At 36.4% G+C, this 21,999-nt stretch overlaps 1 protein-coding gene and 1 long non-coding RNA gene across 12 annotated transcripts in view; both read left to right on the top strand.

Moving 5' to 3' along the window:
• The window catches only part of TAFA5 (TAFA chemokine like family member 5), a 473,208-nt gene that overhangs the window by 370,839 nt on the left and 80,370 nt on the right, over positions 1 to 21,999 (top strand). The gene's annotated exons all lie outside the window — the stretch shown is intronic.
• On the top strand, positions 2,758 to 9,165 carry LOC111923035 (uncharacterized). The gene is made up of 2 exons (XR_015286168.1): positions 2,758 to 2,889; positions 3,781 to 9,165. It is a non-coding gene; the product is annotated as an uncharacterized LOC111923035 (long non-coding RNA).

Consider the following 21,999-nt stretch of genomic DNA (forward strand, 5'->3'; position numbering starts at 1 on the left):
AGGAAAGAATAACAGATGTAGCCTTGTGGATTGTATCAAGTGGGAAATGACTCTGAGAAATGTTTTGCATTTAACTAAAACGTTAAAAGAATCAGTTGAATGACTGTCATGCAGAAGGTCATTCAATCCTTGGAGAAACAGGGGAAAATGTCCTGTGCTGTGTCTGGAGATGCCTGAGGTGCAGATGGTACTTAAAGCAAGCTCTCTGACCTAGAGCTCAAAGTCTAGATTGAATCTGACTCCCAGACCTAAATATTTTCTGTTCATTCTAACAGGGCTGTGTAACTTGCAAGGTGGTAGGTAGGTATGTTAGAATCCAGGAGAGTCTGTGTGAGACATTGCCACAGACAGTGCATGCCAAGTATCTTTCTTCTTATGCATATCTAATAAATCCAGTTGTCTAAAAATTGAAAATTGTTCTTATATGCCAGAATGAATTTTATATTATCTGGATATATGTGGGAAATGCAGGGCTTACAGATTTTTTCAAGCCTGTGAGGACATTTTAAGGACAGAGCAAAATTACAGTTGTGCATTAAGAGAAATACAAAGCTTTTCTCCAATTTCATCTGATATTCTATGAATTGGGAATAAGGTCTGGTGGTGGTTCAGCTGACAGTGACTGGTATCCCTAGCACCCTCCTATGTCAGAAGGGCATAATGAGGAGCAATTTGTGCAAGAGCAAGGGAGAGAGGGGGGTTCAGGGAGCGGCTGCATAGTGCTTATTTTCCACTTGGGCTTGAACCACTGCAGGCTGATAGAGGGAAAAAGCACCATGAAAACTCTGCCCATGGAGGAAGCTCAGGGGTACTGTCTGCAGGAGCAGGGAATCAGGTGCCACACCAGAAATGTCAGCCTGAAATGTTACAGTACAAAATGCTGCAGAGCCAAAGCTCAGGAGGTTGCCATTGGGCAGTGTAAGAACAGCAACAACAAAGCTGTGTGATCAAAATCCCAGTGCTGGATACAGGGACCTGTACACTTAACAGCTGACACTGTCAGTCTGGCAGGGCAGAAATCATAAATGGTCATTGCAGTAATCAAATTTCCACATGACTAGGCACAACCACAGAATTCTGTTCCAATATTCTTCGAAAAGCCATGACTTGAGCTTCCAAAAAAACAAAACTGTTATTTTCTTAGTATTCTGTTTACATAATCTCCTAATTTTTCTCTGTGTTTACAAGATTAGTGTTCTTTTTATCTTTACTCACTTTGCTAATAGCACCTCACAGTTTGTATTACAGAAAGTTGGTGCCATTAAAATTTACTTTATTTTGCATATTCATCTCCAGTTTATTTTTTCCACAATTTTGTTTTCATATTGTGTTTCTGCACCTTTTGTGTGCAACTGTGAAGATTTTGCTGGCGTTTAATTTAAGTGTATGTGACCTTTCCAGAGAAATTATAGTCCAATCAAAATGGTGAATGTTTTCGTATCTTTTCTTACCTATATTTTCTTATCTATTAATAATAGTTATTCCAGTGTTCATAATCACAGGCTGAGAAAATTCACCAGAAAACTCTTTTTTCTCTTTTTTACAATGGACATTTTTTTCTTTATTGACAATTTGCCAAGACTTTTTGCAAACTGTGGACTAAAACTAGTAATTAATGGAGTATGCACTAGACAGCTTGCATTTTTCCAATTAGAAAAATAGTCTGACCAAGTCAGAAAGAGCAATGCAGAATGAAGGGAGCAAGCAAGCCAAGAAAAATGTTAGAAGATACAGTCTCATTATGAAGAATAAAGATTAAGGCACTTTTAGTGCTAATTATGATGCTTTGATAGAAACAGTGTTACACAAAGATTTTTCTCTTACATTAGGTCATGACATCAAGAAAAGCAGAGAAGGTCTCATGGAAAAAAATTATTTGTTAAAAGAAATTATAAATTTAATACTGAATAATATGAAAGCCATAATTTGGTAGAGATGCACTGGTTATGTAAATAAAATACTGTTTAAAATTTAGTTTTGAATAGAGCATCTCACATACAAAGGAGAAAAGAAACTGTCCATCAAATTGTGTGTGCTTATGCAACAGATATTTTGTTAACTCTTCCTTTCTGCTTACCATATGGGCACTGAAAAAGTGATGAGAGATAATAAATTTCAAAAATTAAGACTGCAGTAAAAAAGTAAGAAGGAGCTCTCTGTCCAGCAACCTGCACAGCTGGAGGAGATCTCTCCAAAGGCTCCATGGCAGCTTTCTATTCTCCTTACGGCACCGTTTATTCAAAGCACCAGGGAAATGGCAGGACCACCATTTTCCAATCCAGAAAATGGAAAGCATGGAAATGAAAGTTCTTTTCTCCTCCTTTGTACCCATGATCTGGGATGGGGGGAGAGACAGACACGGAAATGTTGATCTGTCTTTCCTACCCACCTCCTGCAATGAGAGCTGTAGGAACAACACAGGTGTTTACATCTTTAGCTTGATTAGAGACAGATCTTAAGGTACCACTGAGGGATCACAGCCCCCCTTTCTTACCATGGCTATACATCACCCTGTGGTCTTTGCAGAAGCCTTTTGGTACAACTACAGATATTACAGACCCAAATATAATCAACCACACATGTCTGTACAATGTATTACCCACAGGACTGGATACAAAGGTGCTGAAGCTCATTTCCAGTTTCAGATGCATTGTGGCATCAGTGGAAGAGCCATCTTTTCAGCAGTCCCTGTGAGGTATCTGCCTGCCTGCTTAGAGGTTGGTTGATGCTGTGCCATCACAATGCTGAGCCAGAAGCATGCTGTTTGCTGTGACCTGTTGAATTTTGGCCTTGAGCTCATCCTCTGCCACAGCTAAAGTGAAGCAGAGAAAAAGACCAGGTCTGTGTATGAGGTGTGCAGCCAAATCTGGGTCCTTCTTCCATGACAAGGTATCTGCCATGAAATTCATAGATGACAAATGAAAGTGAAAAGGAAGGACAAAAAGAAGGGGGGCCAGGAGGCAAAGCAGAGATAGATAGATACAATCCCTCAATACTCTTCCAGGCTGGGAGGGTGGTCATCACCATTTTCAGTCCTTCTGCTCCCTCACAACTGTGCTTTCAGTACTCAAAAGTCAGATCTGATTAACAGGAGCTCATTATGTCAGGCATAATTCCTCTCAGTGGGATGAGTTAGAGAAGCAGGTACAGGTTAAAGCATTTGGATCTGCACTAAAAGAGTCAGTATAGGATAAAAGCTACAGTGAGTACCCATTTTGAGAAGCTTATTGTGTGTCAGGCATCCATAAAAGTCAAGCCCTCTTTTGGGTGAGTGCTGTTATGGCAGCTACAAACCAGAAGTCCCCTTCCTGAACTATCTTTAGAACATGGTAAATCCTGAAGACCATTGCGCTTTGCTAGAAGATGCTGCCAACTTGTGATGTCATCAGTGTCCGTGGAGTCTACGTGCAACTCAGTGTTACCCCAGGAACTCCACCCTGTGTTTGTCAAAGCAGCATTTCTTCTGATCAGTGCAGCTAACACTGCTGCAAGTCATTGAAAAGGTTGTTAATGGATATCTCTGTAGAGGTGCAGAAAATCAGGATGTCATACAGGTATTCCATAGCATAGCTATGAAGAAAGTCTCTAATAACAGCATTTACAGAATACTGGAATTTTGTAGAGACCGAATGGCATCAGAGGATGTTTATAGTGGCTCCTTATAGATCCACCATAGAGGGCAGCAGAACCCACTGCAGATGTTCAGAGCACTTCAGAGTGAGTGACAAGGAGTGCTGGTTCTTCACTCTGATGACCTTCTTCTTCCTGTAATCCATGCAGAGGCAGAGACTCCCGTGCTTCTTTGTGAAAAAATGCCATAGGGAAGCCCCCAGCAGGGGGTCAGAGGAGAATTTGAACTGCTGCACAAGATTGTGCTTGAGGTACTCCTCAAGGGATTCTGACCAAACAGAGGTGTTCCCAGAGAGCACCCCCTCCTGAGTGGGGGGAGTCACAGGAGACAGTCTCTCAAACCATCACAAGGGTGCAAGGTGTTTTTCTATTAGGCATGGGAAATGTGGAAAGCAGCACTTCTCATATTCATAACATGATTATAAGCACACAGTCCATGTGTGCATGTAGCTTACCAAAATGTCTCCCTTTAACTATAATGATACTGGGATGATAAAATTGTTTGTTACTTGGGTAAATCCTCTACTTTGATGAAATTAAACATGGTAAATCTAGATATGAACATTAAATCCTTTTAAAAAACTTCTAAAATTGCCATAAAGAAATTGGACTGGCCTTGTTGAAATGCCACATGCTATATATGGTAGATATATGTAACCTATAGAAATATCACCTCAGGTATAAATGCAGTCTGAATGAAATGCAGGAAAAAACAGTAATGAAATGGTAGAGAAATGAGTGATACCAGGGGCCTGCTAATATAACATTATCGTACCTCCTTGTTCAGTATGCCAAATATACTTCCCAGAAAATCCTTATTTATAATGTACAATGCAGACTGGAAGTAACCATGTGGAAAAACATCATCTTGAGAAGTACCATTGAATTGGAACACCAAATGCACCCATTGTAATGTCTAACACCCACAGCACTCATTACAATCTATCATGACCATGTTGTATGTGCCTTTCAGTCTTCCTGGCAGCTTGTTCTGTTTGAGGGGTGTTTTGGAAAGGGAGCATTTTCTGAAAAAGACAAATTGTTCCAATGACAGGCCAGGGAAAAAATGGAAATTCAGGAATATGATGACAACTATGATGTTTGGCTTTGCTTCAGTCACTTCAATACAGCAGTATGCAGCATGCTCAGAACTGTCAGCTTCTGAAATTCTGAAAGAATGGAGATTTCAGCATTATCACAGTATTTAAAAACAAGATATCTGACAGTAAAAATAAACAAACAAACAAAAAACCTTGATATTTTTCATTCTTGGTGGATCAACAAGATTTGATTACTTAAGCTGGCACTGGCAACACAATTGTCCTTCAGGTATTTCTTTGGTGTGTCTATGTATGTGTTCATGTAAGGTATGTGCCATTCTAGTTTATCCTGTCTCACACTGTGAAATGGTTTCTAAATTCTTTCAGCCTGAAGCAGCTACTGAATTGAAAACAATGCATTTTTTAAAGAACAATGTTTTGTGGCATAGAAGGAAACTATAGTTGATCTTATATGCATGGAAACTAGTTACATAAAGTTCAACTCAGTGAGTAAACTTAGAAAAAAAGTTCTCTTTTAAAATTTCTTTCAAAAACATTAGAAAAAAAAATTTCTTTCCCTTTTCTGGAAAAAGGTGCAAGTGAAATATTTCAACTAACAGGCAAAAATTATTGTTTTTAGTTGATATGACAGTAAATTCTTCTGTACATATATATACACCACTACCCAAAGAGTAGCACATGTGAGTAGTAACCTGATTACATGTATTAAAGAGCATCTCTTCCAGAGGTACTACCAAGTTTTTGTGCTAAGCAAATCAAAAGAAGCACTGAAATGGTCATTCATATTCCTATTTCCCAGTATTAGTTCCTTGTAGTAAGACTAGTAATGAAGTTCACTGAAGGTTATGTGGTATGTTCTTATTTGTGTTTATTGGTTTTTTCATGACAAGAGTTCTTTCCAATATAAATGCCTCTTTTGAACATAAAGATAACACAGACTTTTAAGGGCAGAAATGTTCATTTTCATGCTTGATCAGCCATATTCCCTTGCTTTTTCCTGCTTGTATTCATCTGGTGTGTTTACTCAGATATCTTGGTCATGTTGACTGAACAAATACTCTGAAGTGGGGTGTGCTGTACAGCAAAACTGTAGTAGCCATCAAATACTTGGAAATTAGTTTTCTTTCAAGCAAAGAAATGGGTTTCTCTCAACCCAGCCTATAGTGAGGGAACTGAAGAGCCATCAGGAAAATAGAATGAACTCATTAATCATAATCTGAGGGAACTTCAGAGGCCACTATGAGAGTCTTTTAACTCTTGATCTCCATAGTGGAAAGAGGTTATTCACTAATCCTTTCCAGGTGCTGTGGAAAGTGCATGAGAGGTTGAACCATTGCAAAAATAGTTGACAAGCTTGACCTCTGATAAGAAAATAGATTCAAAGTTCTTTAGCAAGGAGCTGGATATGCTTAGTCTGTCTGTGAAGAAAGATTTTCCAGTTTAAGCTGTAAACATTTTATCCAGTTTTATCCACTGTAAATCAAAATGTTCTCAGTGCTGGCCAAGAAAGTGAAGCATTGTTAGCTCATTAAATAAAAAGGGCTGAAGGCCAACACTTCTCTTCATCATTAAACTTTATTTGGAACATGTTGCAAAGATGGTGAATGACTTGTGAATTCTCTTTAAAATTATAAATTACTTTCTTGAACCTTGGTATCAGCTATTGCTTTTCCTATTAATAAGAAAAAATCAACACAAAATTATTAATCAAATGATTAATATAGGAATAATCTAATATTATCAACAACCATTATTTCAGCTCTTTTACACATAAGACAAGAGAAATTACTTGTCTTCAAAACTTTCCATTTCAAATCTGTGGGAAGCAATACATCAGATCAAAAAAAGAAGGAGAGTAGTAAAAGCTAAGAAGACCACTTAGCTTAGTAGAGTTCAATTATATTAGTTAAGTAATGATTATATTATGAAACATATAGTAGTCTGCATACAGCTAGCTGGTCCCTGGGAAGATGAGAAACACAGTCCTCATGGAAAAGGCATTGTTTGAAATCATCTTATAAATGCTTCAAATATAGTAAAACCTTCTGTTTAAGGTTATGGTTCTTAGCCCAATTCAAGTATGGTAGACCTACAGACCTGATAAAATCATCTACTTTGAGTCCTGTATATTCAAAGTCTTTACGAAAGCAACCATTATATTTTGCTTATGTTAAAGTGTCAAGACAACTTCTAATCATTGTTTTCCTATCACATTACATCTAGTCATTAGCCTTGTATTTATCTTTCTCAGAATTTACTGTGACATTGTACCTGATTCAGTACAGCTATATTGCCTCTGAAAAGGAAGCTCTTCTAGGCCTGGCTGAAAATTCATGTCCATCTCTTGCAACTAGCAATTGTGTGCATAAATCAGTTGAGCTCACTGCTCTGACAGAAAGTCTTTTTTCCTTTTTTTTTAATGAGTTAATTTTCTATCAGATCATTGAACTGTTCCACTTCCTTCTTTGATTGCACCATAATTAGATTTGAAACAAGTGGATAAGCAACTGTGTATGGTGCAAGAAACCTGGAGAAGAATTAAAAAGTCTAAGAGTGAACCATGGCATAGAGTATAATGAGACCACACCTTTATTTCTCTGTCTGGAAAGTTTACTAATCAAAGTGAAAGAGTTAGCAGATTAACACTGGCTTACTATTGCAATCAACTGCCCTGTTTAATTCTTTTGTTTTTACTTTACATGTGCCCTCTTTTGTCTGAAGCTGATGAGGGATCAGTCACTTCAAATTATGGTAACAAGGCAAAATACTGCAACAAACATTTACCATACTCTTAATCTGTTTGGATTTCCTTTCAATAACACTGAAAACCAAACTACATTATGGAAGAATAAAGATAATACCTTTATTACAGGATCCTGTAGAAATCCTACTGGAAACATCTACCCTGTGCAGCAAAGTTCAATGTTATTTTCCATGGTGTTACTAGTTTGTCTTGGGTTTCACCCTATCCATTTCACTCGTCACAAGTAGCCCTTAGTTTGTACTCTGAAACCAGGTACAAAGTTTGCTGGCCTTGTTCTATGCCAAAAATCATGCATGATTTCCATTCACATAAACATCTTTCTGGTGAAAGAGCCTCATGATGACTTTGACTATGTGACAATGTTGTGTTTCAACCTGGATTTATCAGCCAGCTGTTTGTCAGAAAGGAAAATAATATTGGTGAGATCATCATCATCAGCAGCAGCAATTATATTTATGATATTAGTATTATTATCATCATCAACAACAATAATAATAACAACAATAGCAACAACAACCATGAGCACCAGACTTCCTTTTAAGGGCTGATGGTTAGGAGCCAAGCAGATGTGCCCATACAGAGTGGAGCTATTAGACTTCCAGCAAACTAAAACCATCATATATGTTTGCTTTATTAAAGGAATTAACACTACCTAGTCTATCACAGGTTTCAGATGTTTTAATCTCATATTTCCATAATAAACTAGTCAGATTTAGTTAATTAAGACTGAGGACTGGGAAAGTGCTTTCATTTCCAGTCATAGTTTAACCCAGTTCCCTCCTTTTGTTGATGTCAGTTTCAATTGTGAGGACAAGTACAGAAATGCTCATGTTTTGTTTCAGTCTTCTCAGAATGGTAACTATCTTAGAACAAGATTATGATGATTTACACAAATCTGTAGACATTGGAAAGATTTAGTATAGGATCTCAAGAGCAAGCAGAGACTTTCACAGTTCAGGTCTCTAAAAAAGGGAGACAGCAATGAAGATGACAGCATTCACACAGGAGCTATTTGTGAGCTCGTAGCAGTCCTGTTTTAAATTACATTTTTGAACATAAAATCATTAAATCCATACTTTCCAAATGAGAATTTAAACTATATTTTCTAGTATTAGAAATCAAACAGCTTTGAAATGAATGAAGCAAATTTTTAATTATTTAAAATACTATATTATGGACAGTATCAAGTAATGCAAAGGATGAACTGACAAGTTCAATTTTCTTTCATTTCTTTGAAACTTGTCTCAGGGTAGCATTTTATGCTACATATAGGGTGGCTTTCCATTTTTGTGGATCCTCTTGCAATGTCATCAATTTTGGTCTAAAAAAAGTTTGGGAATACATATTTTTGCTGAAGATATACACATAGCTTCATTTTAAATTTCCCAGTTATTTTGTTGCATATTTTTATAAGTAATAAAGAAATTTTTTTGACTTGTTTTTCCACACACAAGGCTAGGGAAAAATAATGGTTTAATCATCTTAGAAAAATGCAAGAGTAGTAACAATATTTATAAATATATTAAAGGAGGAAAATATTTGGAAAAGATCTATTAAAATATATTTCCCTTGGGAAATATAATATCAGCTTGCATGATTAATTTAAAGTGTTTCAAGGATTCACTGAAACCTATCTTAATCTTTTTTTGTGTGATCAATTCTATTTTACTGTTCTGAGATTTATGCAATAAAGCAAATAAATGGTTGATTTATTTCAGTGTTCCACTTGTGTGACAAAGCATGAGAGATGCAATGAAGAGAGATTAAATCAACTGATGTACAGAAAAGAATTTGTTATATGCTAATGTTGTTTAGATTTGTGAAGATAGTTTAGATTTTTTTTTAGTTTTTCCTTAGCATATCAGGAACACAAAAAACGTTATTCAAATAAAATAATTATTTTTGCGTTCAAATTTGATGATGTAAGCATATAGTTCCAATGCTTTAGAAAGTTCAAAATTCTGCCTTTTGAATGGAAATGGAAGTTTTCTTTTTAGGCCATGAGTACATAGTGGAATGGAAATGCATTATAATCTTCACAAATGTTGCCCAAAGTGCCTGAAAATGTCATGGTAATGCCATCATTAAGAATGTCAGAGTTACCTACTTTGTCCAGAATTATAATTCACAAAAGGTTTTTTAATTCTGCCAGAAAAAATACCCAAGAATGAAGGGGGATGATCTTTGTCTGAGATAGAAACCAAAATGAAATCCAGATAACATGAAAGTCTTGGAAAGATACTATATAAGAAGAACATTTGGAAAGCTTATTTTATAGAATGAATGCATTTTTCAAATAAATTTATTTAAAAAAGGAATGTTTGTAATAGATTTTCCCTGAATTTTCAATCAACATTAGTGGTAATAGGCACTGTAGTCACTGTAGATACTAAAAAAACTTAATATTGATGTATGCTTAGGTAACAGTCATGAATTTTACTGATGTCAACACTGGATATATTTTGTCAGCGGAAGGTTTTGTATATCTGGATCCTAGAGTGTATAGCACACGTCAACACGTTTGTAGAGAACCTTTCCCCATTTACAGCCAAAGTCAGGATCAACAAAACTTCAGACATGGTTAGAAAGCTCAACACACAGCTCCCCACCGGTACAAGAGTCAATGGACAGCCACATCTTCTCTCAATGCCTTCTTGGCATCTCATTTACCTTCACCTGCAACTGAAGGTTGCTGATTTTTTATTAGGAGTTAAGGAAGTTTGGCCCAAGTTATTCTCTTGATCATCAGGGGTCATAGAAACATAGAGTCATTTAAGCTGAAAAAGATCTTCGGGTCCAACTGTAAGCCAGAACAGCCAAGTCCACCACTAAACCATGTATTTAAGTGCTACATCTACACATTGTTTAAATGCCTCCAGGACTGGTGACTGAACAATTTCCCTGGGCAGCCTCTTCCAATGCCTGAAAACCCATCTGGTGAAGAAATTTGTCACAAATTCCTATATAAACTTCCCCTGACGCAACTTAAAGCCATTTCCTCTCATCCTGTCAGTTTTTATTTGGGAGAAGAGACTGACCACCCCACCAAATTCAAAACCACTAAGAAGTTTTTGGTGCATCTGCTGCCCTTGATAGCAACTCACCCATAAAAAAAAAAGCCTTAAATTTCACCTTTCTTCTTTCCAAGAGGAAAATAAATGGATAAGTGTGCCTCTGAAACTAAGATGATAGGTTTTTAAAGCATAAGAGAAGGTTTTAAATTTGGGCTTTCTTTCCTTTTTAAGATTTTTGAAGCTTGTCTTACTGGTCAGTCAGTTATGCACCTTTTATGACTTTAATTTTTCATAAGGAGTTATATGATTTCCATTTGCTTTCCTGCAACCAGCTATGGGCTGATGCAGTGGCTGGAGTAAAGGTATTTTTCAGGGTCATGGGCTGCTTCTCAGTCATTTCCTATCTGTCCTGTTGAGTGGGGATATTTGATACACTTCATGGGCATTAAACTGGGCAGTACTGGGCTCAAATTAGCTTTAGAAGTAAATTGGGAATTGACTGTGTCACAACACGAGATAGGCCTCAGTGAGAAGGAAAGCTGTGTGAAGCTGGAAGGTGCTGTAAGAAGAGCTGTGCCACACATGAACCCCTTCTTGTGTCCTGGGGTGGACCACAGATAGTGCTTTACTTCAGGCAGCTGTATGAGACAGAACAATACTCTCCTCCTTTTCTGCAGTATCACCCACTGTTGGTTGCTGTTACATTGCAAAATAAGATTTTAGATGCTGCACACGGTCCAGTGGAAAGAAGTGGATGTTAGGGAATTTCAAAATATATTTGTTTGAAAAGACAGAACAAGAAAGTGCCAGCACTTCTTTTTATTGTCCCTTTCCTTTGTATTGTCAAGTACTCATTTTTCATGAGTACAGGTAATAGACAAAAAGTACTACAAATATATATTATTTTTAGATTAGATCTAAAAAATATCAGGTTCATACTAGCAATATTACAGAGTATGCATTAGTGCAGTGCTCAGACAGTTTGATACATTTATGAAAGTTCCTATGAAAATTGTCACATCTCAGTGTCTCCAGAACATCTTATAGATGTTGAGATGCATCTGTCTGAGCTCTAAGGAAAGGTCTGACCTTAGGCATTCCAGTTATTCCAGCATGCCTACAGTGCGACTTTGTCACAAAAAACATCTGCAATGTGGATTTACTGATTTCTGCTCTGTGTTCTGCAGCAATTCCAAAGCAACATACCTTTGTTAAGAAAAGAAAACTAGGTCTCCTTCAGAATTAATTCTTTGTGAGAAACATTTTTGGTGGAGATGTCCTTCAAATACAACATGGAGAATGAGACTGGTGACTAGTGAGAATGAAGACATCTGCAGTAGGATATCTGCTCCCTCATGTGAAAAGCCTGTCAGCATTCTTTGTCCCTGGAGTAGACATTCATTCATCTTGAATCTTGTGATACTGTATTTATCATATTTCCACTGGAAGGCAACTGAGTAATTTTTACTGAATAAATGTTCTGTTGTGCCAAAGCATTCAAAATGTCCAGGCTCATTTTCAAAAGCAATTTAAAGCCCATAGGGGCTAGAACCCATTCATCTTTATCCACTCTGACTTCTTTTTGATAATTCCTATGAAATATTGGCCATGGCTGGAACTGAGGTGAGTGTTTTCTAACAGTGAGGTCAAAAGGTGAGCTCAAAAATGGTTGTCAATACATTTGGTGTGGTGATTAAGGCACAAATGTAAACTGTAACAGATTACCAGAGACAGCATACAGGGAAATAGGCTTTCTAGAGTGGAACTATGTTCTACTTGAATACTCTAGTGCAATATATTTGTGTTTATGCTGTTCCTGTTTTATTGATGAGCCTTAAATCCAAGATGGTCTGTCTAGTATCTTTGTCCTTGTAATTTTAGAAACAACATATTTTTCTCCCAGGAAAGTTGCTCAGAGGCATATAATTTCACTTCTGCATGCACCCCAAGGTCTGGCTACTGTGGCAAAATGGAGAAATTTAGTGCTGCTTTGAGGTTAAGCGTGTTCAATATCCACTAAAGTGCAAGTTCCCTCAATTCTGAACTGATTCTGGGCATATTGGTACTCTGGTCTTCTGCACAATGCACTGGATCCAAAAGTCTTTCTCTCAAAAACTAGAAGAATTCACCAGCCATGTTTTTGTTACAATACCACAGAGGACTCAAAGTGAAAACCAGGACCCAATCTGTTGGAGGTTTCATGGAGTTTGAGCATCATTTTGCAAGTAAGCTGCCTGGGGACTAATATTTCTAGAAACCTCTGAGGTTTGGGGCTGTCCAAACTTCTTCTGAGTCAATTTATCAGAAGTCATGTATTCTGCTCTACTTCTCCCTGTGCAGACTTTTGTCACATAATACCTGTAAGGCAGAAGATTGTAGAAAATTGATTTTTTTTCAAGGAAATGGCTCATCTGCTGCAATTTATTCCTATGTGAGGTAGTTCCCACAGCTGCCAACCTGCTTCCCTACTAGGAGATACAGTACTTGGTGATGAAATTTAGGCAGGTAGCCATGATCACTGGAGTCTGACCAGGTCCATCAGCACTCAATACACTGAGGCATCTAAACATGTCATTCTGGGGTTAATGAATTGACCCATAGACTTAGTGGTTAGACCTAATGGAAAGTAATTACTGATGAGGCAAGAAACTCGTGTTCTGTTCTCTTTTCAGTGTAGGAATTGAAATCTACTTTGTCTCTAGAATAGAGATAAGGTAAGGGAGAAAATGAACACTGAATCTTTTTTGTGTAGATGTACCAAACCACAGCCAGGAACATTGGAAGAAGCAGGGGAGAATTTGGAACTGCAGCCTAGCAAAGAAGACAGGCTTTTGAATAGTTCCTTAGGGGAAAAAAAAAAAAAAAGTAGAAAGAAAAAAACACAAAATAACTACTTGAATAGTTCTTTACTCAACATCTGATTAAAAATAGACTTGAATCTGTAAGCAGGTTGACATTGTGCTTTGAGACAATAACCAGAACCTGCAGATTCATACAATTCAGCTAAGTGCTTCTCTGATGTTATAAAATTTAATAACTCTGGTGTGTTAACAGCCATACTGCTTTCAGATACTGATATACAAATTATATCCCTAGTCCCCTTATCTCTTTCTGTGACAGAAAGTGTTATAGATATGTACACCTTATCCTGCCTTCAGCATCTCAGGGAATAACTTTCTTAGTTTCTGGGTGGTAGTTGTGAGCACTGTTTAAGATAAAGTGTGGCCATTAGCCAGTGCTTAAGATATTACATCAGACTCTGTGCCTTATTTGCAGTAGGAAATGAATTGTGAAAACTATGGTCTTTGTTTGTACAGTTGGCCAGTCATAAATTATTTTTTAGAAAACAAAAAGCAGTGATTTAATCAAAAATAATTATATTAATTTGGCAAAAGGACCAAAGAGCTTTGCTTTTACTTGTCTTTTTTAAAGCTGTAAGGACTTAGCCAAGAGTTCATTTTACCTTTTGTATCTTGAAATTGGAGTCCTTCTTTCCCTTAACTCACAAACTTGACAGACAGAAGTGTTCTGCCACACTTTTCACTTTAGGACGCTATATGTTATATTTTCTATGAGCCAAATATCCTTTACAGAGATGTCTGGGAAATAAGCCAGTTATAATGGTCTCAGGAGAACCAGCAGGATTGCTGAAAAACAAAAAAGTGTACTTATATTTAAGTACATGAATATCTCAAATTAGTACAGCAAATGGCAATTGACAGCTTTTGATGAATCTTGACACTACTTTCTGATCAAACAGTGTATGAGATTTTAAATTAAAATGTATTTCTCTCTTCATTGACATTAATAAAGGTCTGAATATGTAGCTTCTGAATCATGTCTAGTTATTATTCATATAAATTTAGTCCAAATACTGTTTATGTACTGTGTACTGTACAGTCACCTATCAGGTGACTGTATATCTCAAAAGTGAGCAAAGCAGTGTCATTGCTTGGAATGATAGTGCCATTTTCAAGTCACTCTGTTAATTTTGATGGCAAGGTGCCATCAAAACATTATATGTTTTTGGCCAAGGTTGATTGGCCCATCTTTGAGAAAGATGGCCTCTGGCAAATTGGTTTGTTGGGTTTTTTTTTTTTTTTCATTTGGAGATAGCCCAAAGTGTTCCAGATGTCAAAGCTCTGACTTACATTCATGCCAGATTTTGAATAAAAATTCCCATGAGCAGAGCTTATTGGGGGAATATGCAGATTTATATTCTGCTATTTATAGAAGAACACTAGTGTAATCAAATATCAACATAAGTGCACCTTTAAATAGAAAATCATGGGGAAAATGTCTTCTATTACACACTGATATAGCTGTTCTGCAATTTGGAAGTCTGTATGAAGAAGAAGTACTATTGGTTAATTAAGCATACTTTACCTGAGTAAATTTAAAGACTTAGTAGTGCATATATTGTAAAAAAGAAAACTCTTCTGATCCCTACCTTTTAATCAGATGGAGTGCTTGTATGGAGTTTTAAAAAGGAAAGGGAGGAGATTCAGGAATAATTTCAAATTTTTCTGTCCCAAATGTTAAATCAACAAACTAATCATATTTGTTAAAACTTAGAATTGTTATTTATTTTTTGATATTTAAATTTATTTCTTTATATTTTTTAATATTTTTTTCTTTCAAAACCGAAAAGAAACTTCAGTTCTATCACAGTGTTTCTCATTTGCATTACACTTGTGGCACTGGTTTATGGCATATCCATAGCAATTAGATGCTCAGTTCCTACTGATGTAAGAGAATGTATTGATCTGATCAACTTTTAGGTGTACATTAAAAATACATTTACATATATATGTATATATGTATGAATGTATATATATATGTATATATGTGTGTATATATATCCATTTTTTTTATATATATACATATATATGTATATATAATTTTTAAATTATTGGGGCCTGATGCTACTTAAAACTGATTAAAACATTTAGATCAAAGTGTTCCCTGTCTGTGCTGTAATGAAAAGAAGCTAAGCATCAAATGTACTAATTAGAAAGGCACCTGTTTTCTTGTTAATATCTTAGCTTGAAATAATTTTTACTGGGAAGATGAAAATGTCATCTTATCTTTAGAAGTTACATAGCATGCAGTTGGTTTTTTTGTTTTGTTTTTATTTTAAATAAACCAACAAAAACATAATAAAACCAAGGAACATGATTTTTAAAATATCAAAGAAATAATTTGTGGCATCCAGATTCATTTTTCTTTATGAGGCATTTACCAGCTACATGACTTCAGAAAAGAGTTGCTGTTAGCCTTCCCCATCATCAGTAGAAAGACATAGGTCCTTCCAAAGAAGAGGTTTAATTTCATTTACATGATTAAGACAATTGTATCTTTTCCTCAAATACTATCAGGTTATACATTTTTAGAGGATTTGACATGAAGGCACCTAAAAAAGCTAGTTGCAGTATGTATGAAAAAACTGTACTGCCATCTCAAAACATGTTTTCTAGGAAGTCTTGTTGACCAACAAAATTGTAAGTTAGGCTTTTAAATGTCCAAAGGTCAATAAGATAATATTTGCAACCTAAGTTTTCATTTTTCTATTTGAAGTTTTGTCTACTTTTCAGCACAGGTTAGTAACACTGTAACACTCAAAGTCAGACATCCCAGTTAATTCTTATTAACTAATGATGCTAATTATTTAAGTAATAAAATTAATATTATATAGTCACATGGTCATAATAGCATGTCTTATTGCATTTTACTACTTCTGGAATGAAAAATTAATTATTTAACTTTCAAATGGAAGTTTAAATTTTTGAAATATCTTTTTTCTCTTAAGAAAAATTATTTAAAATAATTTTTAACTATTCTTGTGCCTATTGAGTCTAGGAGTGATAAAAGATTTTGTGATCAGAGTTAATTGTATATAGAAAATAATTTTAGCTAAGCTTTCCAAACAGATGTGACTTCTGGGACAAACTTTGTATTTTTACCTTGCAAGGCTGTCTTTCAATAGTACTTTCCCGCCTATGTTGTCATTCCACAGTGGTCCCTGTGAATCTTGCAGAATCTGTAGAACACACCCACATTGTCTCCTACACAGACCAGATTTCTGCTACTACTTGGGAAAAAAAAAAGGTCCTTCCCCCCCTCCCACCCCCCCATTTCTGATTAATTAGTGAAAAATGGCCAGTGTTAGAGAAACACAAACTATTCCTTCCTAATTAACCCTGATACACTAACATCCAAGAAACTCTTAGCCCAAGCCAATACCTATTATGAGGAGAATATACAAGTATCTTTCTGACAGCAGAAACTCAAAACATACAGTATCATTTGTGCACCAGTCCTGTTCTATGTGGCGTGTAATTCCTGACCTCAATGGAAAGATTGATCATGACTTCTTCCATCTGATATTTATGAAATGTTGCCTAGCATGTCTGGCAGAGTCAGTAATACATTTTCCTCTTTTTCTGTTTTGTCTCTTGTTTCTATAGCATCTGAGTCTTGTGTGATTTCTCATTAAACATTCTCAAGTTTCACCCACACAGGCCATCTGGACTATAGTTAATATTTTAGGACCTATCCCCTTAACTTTGATGTACTTTCTTGTAACTGCTAAAACATGGTGATATCTCTTCCTTCTGTCTTGAGAACCTCCTCCTCACAAACCCAGGCATACCAGAGGAACCAAGGGCTTGATACTGCCAGCAGCTGAACTCTTTCAGATCTCTTCTATATTTTTTTGAAATCTGAGAAAATCTATGATGAGAAAAAGAAATCTGTGAAGTCTCAGCAGCAAGAATCTTACCAAAATGAAAGGCCTAACATCCTAAAGCATAAAATATTATATTAAAAATGAGTTTCATGTCAGTGGTTCCTGAAGTTGGTTTGTTGCATTAGATTATGAACACCAAAATGGTGCTGTGATGACCAGCACAGGACCCACTAAAATGGATTCACTAATGACACTGTCAATACTATAGCTTGATCCTGTCTGCTCCTGAAGCTTATTTCCCTCTCAGGTTCATTGCATTTCATCTGAGTAACTGTTTTATGAACCAACAAGTTCCGTTCCACACCTATGATTGGAACCATCATTTTACTCTGATTTAATCCAGAAGTATCTCTCAAATAGCTCAGTCACTTTCGAAAAAGTCTTAGGGTCTGATGTTACAATTTGTCATTCTTATAAAGTGAAAACAAGCCTGGAAGATAAAAAGGTCAGATAAACGTTTTTAAGAAAGAAACTGACAGCTCTCATAATGCTTGTGCTTCGTGTAATAAGACACTTATCTGTGATTCCATCCTCTTGATCCTGTGGGATCACTGTAATGACGTTTCTTTCTCAAGGATGGACCCACAGAAATGCTTCATGACCTGTCTCATGATGTTGACTAATTGAACAATGATCACTTTTCTTAAGCACAGAGATTAATCATGATTGATACCTTATTCTTCTTCCCTGTCATCTGCATTGTTTGACCCAGATGAAATGCTCAGTCACAAGGACGTGGTTTGGGCACTGGTGCAGCTGCAGTGGGTCACTCATGACTAAAGGAGGCCCACGGAGCCACAAGCAGGAGCTGCTTGGAATTTTCCAGCTTGAGTAAAGAGAGTGAGGGCAGAATTCAGTTCCCTTTACTCAAATGTCCAGGGCAGCCTATATGTTCCAGGAGTCCAAGATATATTCAAGAGTACAAGGGTTTTTAAGTAGCATCTGTAGACAAGGAGAGGTACCCAAGCACGTCCAACAGGCACTAAGCGTCTATCCTTGTGTAGAATTGCATAATAGCTCTAGATTTTGTTGCTCCTGACTGAGATCACAATCATCACATATAATACCTACATTTAGGTTTCATAACCTCTGGATTTGACCCAAAGAGACTGTAATAACAGGGTGTTAAGGGCTGTCGTGGAAGAGACACTTCATTAGGCATCTCTAAAATCTGGTTGGGAAAAGCTTTACAAGGTAGGGGATCCATCCCACTTCTAGGAGAGGCACATAAGACTGATATCTTTGAAAGAAGATAAGATTTATTTCCTTTCCTGCTCCCCAAAAGTTACATAGTTTTATCTTTAGACAGAACATTTATAGTTTTGTCTTTTGTCTGTATAAATTTATTGCAAATTACAGAAAATTCCTTGAAGTTTGCCACAGTTTATTTTTCCTCTTTTGTTGTTTGTTTTCAGACTACTGCAGAAATCTGATCACCACAGAACCACTTGCCAAAACAGCACAGAAACAGGGTAGAGAGAGTAATGGTGATCTTGCCAAAGAATTTCTATCCAATATGCTGCACAGTGCACACAGCACTCTGCCTCAGTAGTCATTGAAACACTGGTTGTTTCTGTGACACTTCATCCATAACCAGTGTTAAGTTGAAATATATTTGTACTGTTAATCAGAATGCTGTACATTATAATGCATTTAGGTGTCTGCTATGCCTAAATGCGTTATTCTAGGGGATTCAATTTGTTTTAATTGGCTACTTTAGGATAATGGTCCTTAAATTCCCTGTCTCATCCTTCTTCCCACTTCTTTGCCATAGTCATGCACAACTTTAAACTAGAGGATGAGCATAGGTGTGCAAAAGGATATTTTACCAGGGATTATAAGAATATATCACAAAACAAACATAAATATTTCCTGAAGTGAAGAACACTAAGATTTGAATATTTTTGAGGTCTATGGATATATTGCCGTTAAACAGAAAATCAATATGTGCTGCTGTATGCACAATCCCTTATATTTGTAAATTTTCCCCTTATGCTGTCAAGAGATATTCTCTTCCTCCTCAAATTTTTAGGAAAAACTGTGTTAAATCACTACATTTCCCACTGTCCTTTCAGAATGTCTATGATTGAATGATGGATTGAAGGATCTCTAGAAAACCTTGGCTTTAATTTGATACAAAATGATAGTTGACTTTTTTAAGAACATCCATTTCATTTTTCTGAAGAACCTCACTCTTTCTGTGGTGAGGTGTTTTAGGGAAAGATTTTTCTTATTTTGGAAATTGTCTTTAGGGCCAGGAACTAAATCTTATAAACCTGTTAACAAGGATGTAACAATCTGTTAGTCTGGGATTTTTTGGGTTTGCACTGTAAGTGAATAGGATCAAGGTTTAAAAAACTGAATTATTTATGCTATTATATGCTTATTTTATTTTCCATGTGCATAATAGAAAACTGTATAACAATTCTGTTTTAGTAAATTTTACCTTCAGGGGATTTTCCCTTTGCAGAGTAAGGACTAAAAGCAGTAATAGACTTTCTTCTGTTTACATATCTACCTACATGTGAGCTGTGTTGAAGACCACACTTGCTTTTCTGCTTTCAGTAGATGTCTGTGTGTTATTTCTACAGAAAAATGTTGTCTGTGTTCTTTCTTTTGTTTTGAAGCCTGTCTCTGAGAGAATAAAAACTCTCCTGCATTCTTCTTATCTGACAAATATATATATTCCTCCTCTACTCTGATTCCCCAAAGTTGTCCACTTACTACTTTCTCCTCAAGTCCTAGTCAAAGGCTAAGCAGAGTAGTTCCAAAGACAAAAATTTATTTCCCATACACAAAGTATTTATAAAGATTGCTTGTCAGAAGTCATTTACAGTGCTACATTGCTTTCTAGAATGATGTGAAACATGACTGCTTTCTTAAACAGTAATTTGTCAAATGGAGCACATAAAGCAAAGTATCTCACTGGTGAACATTGACTATGCAGTTCTTTCACTAGCAGTTCAAGTTCCACTTTAAAGCTCATGCTTTTAAAGTCAGAAATGGCTCTTTTAATTGGTGAAATATCCTAACTATTCCCTCTAAAAGCATGTTGTATTTTTGATGCATTATTCAACTATTTTCACAATCAGTCTTAGTAAACCAGTTCAGTTTTTATTGAGTATGAGACTAACCTTGTTTCAGCCCAACCACCTGTCAATCAGAAAGTAACCCCAGATGTCCTTGAACAATCTTCTCCTTTTAATTAGAAAAGAAAAATTAATTCTTATATTTGTGTGTGGACTTCAGTGCTGGCTGATACCATTTTTTGGATTTTTTTCCTTTTTTTTTCACAGTGTAGACTGTAGTGACAAGATTATTTTTTGAACTTTGTAATTAAAAGTCACATCATTCTCATAACAAAATGTTTTTCTATGGTTTGAATAAAAGCATTTTTTATAGAAGATAATTGTATTTATTAGCTTTTTTAGCACACAGAAATATTTAAGTCACTTTTTTTTCACAAGAAGATTTAATGTAATTAAGCTTGTAACTTTGTTAAGATTTGTTAGTCTATAAAGAGTATGCTCTGAATGTAGGTATATAGTCATGAACATTCAGAATTCAGTAAAAGATTAAGTTATTGCATATAAACAAAAATAAATTCATACATTCATTGGTGATTTAATCTGAATCTGTCTCCTACCTTAGAGAAAAGTGTCAGAAATGGTTATAAATATACATATAAATATAAATAAATATATAAATATAAAATAACTCAGGTTATTTTTTCAGTATCGTGAGGAAAGCCCATGGCTATTCTGAGACACTTTCAATCTGCTAATATTGCAGTTGCTTTTTATTTGAAGAGTAAAAGGGTGACAGAGAAGTAGTAATTTTTCAAGTTTACAATTCCACACCAGTTACAAATCTTTCTTAGTTTTATCTGCTGTTAACTTTCATATGTGTACCTCTAACCAATATAGAACAGCAGCGAGAAATCAGATAAAATCAAGTTACTTACTCAAGGTCTTTAGCTGGAGTTATTTTAAGGGTTTTTAGTATTTTAGCCAGCATGTGAGAGATGAAAACACATTGTTTTGCATTGTTGTGCCTCATAAGATGTGTGATTCTCTTCATCCTTCCCTCTTTCAACCCATGTTGCTTGAAGGAGCTGATTTTGGATTTCACAGGGGGCAAAATGAGACCTGATTTGCTCTTTTGTTTTCCACAACAGTTTTAAGTGCTACTTTGAGAAAAAAATACCCCTTGATCACCTTTGTATCCAAGGGCTTTGAATGTACTGAGGACAGATATTCTTGCTGCTGTCTTTCTCTTCTGGACCAATGTTGACCTGGGGTGTGAGTCCACAGCTGGCTGAACATGAGCCAGCAGTGAGCCCAGGTGGCCAAGAAGGCCAATATCATCCTGGTCTGGATCAATAAAGTCAGCAGCACCAGGGCAGTGCTTGGCTCCTGTACTTGGCACTGGTGAGCCATACCTTGAATCCAGTGTTCAGTTCTGGGCTCTTCACTTCAAGAAAGACAATGATGTGCTGCAGTGTGTCCCGAGAAAGGCACGGAGCTGGTGAAGGGTCTGGAACACAAGGAGCTCCTTGTAAGGAGCAGCTGAGGCAGATGTTTGGCCTCGAGAAAAGGAGGCTCAGGGGTGACCTTATTGCACTCTACAAGTACTTGAAAGGAGGCTGCAGAAAGGTGGGGATCACCTTGTCACAACCATCTAGTGACAGGAGAGGACACAGCATCAAGCTGCACCAGGTGAGGCTCAGGTTGGGGTCAGGAGGAATTTTTCACAGAAGGGTTGTCAAGCATTAGAACAGCT

This window comes from Cyanistes caeruleus, chromosome 4, assembly GCF_971803275.1.
Source record: "Cyanistes caeruleus chromosome 4, bCyaCae1.hap1.1, whole genome shotgun sequence".
Classification (NCBI taxonomy): domain Eukaryota; kingdom Metazoa; phylum Chordata; class Aves; order Passeriformes; family Paridae; genus Cyanistes; species Cyanistes caeruleus.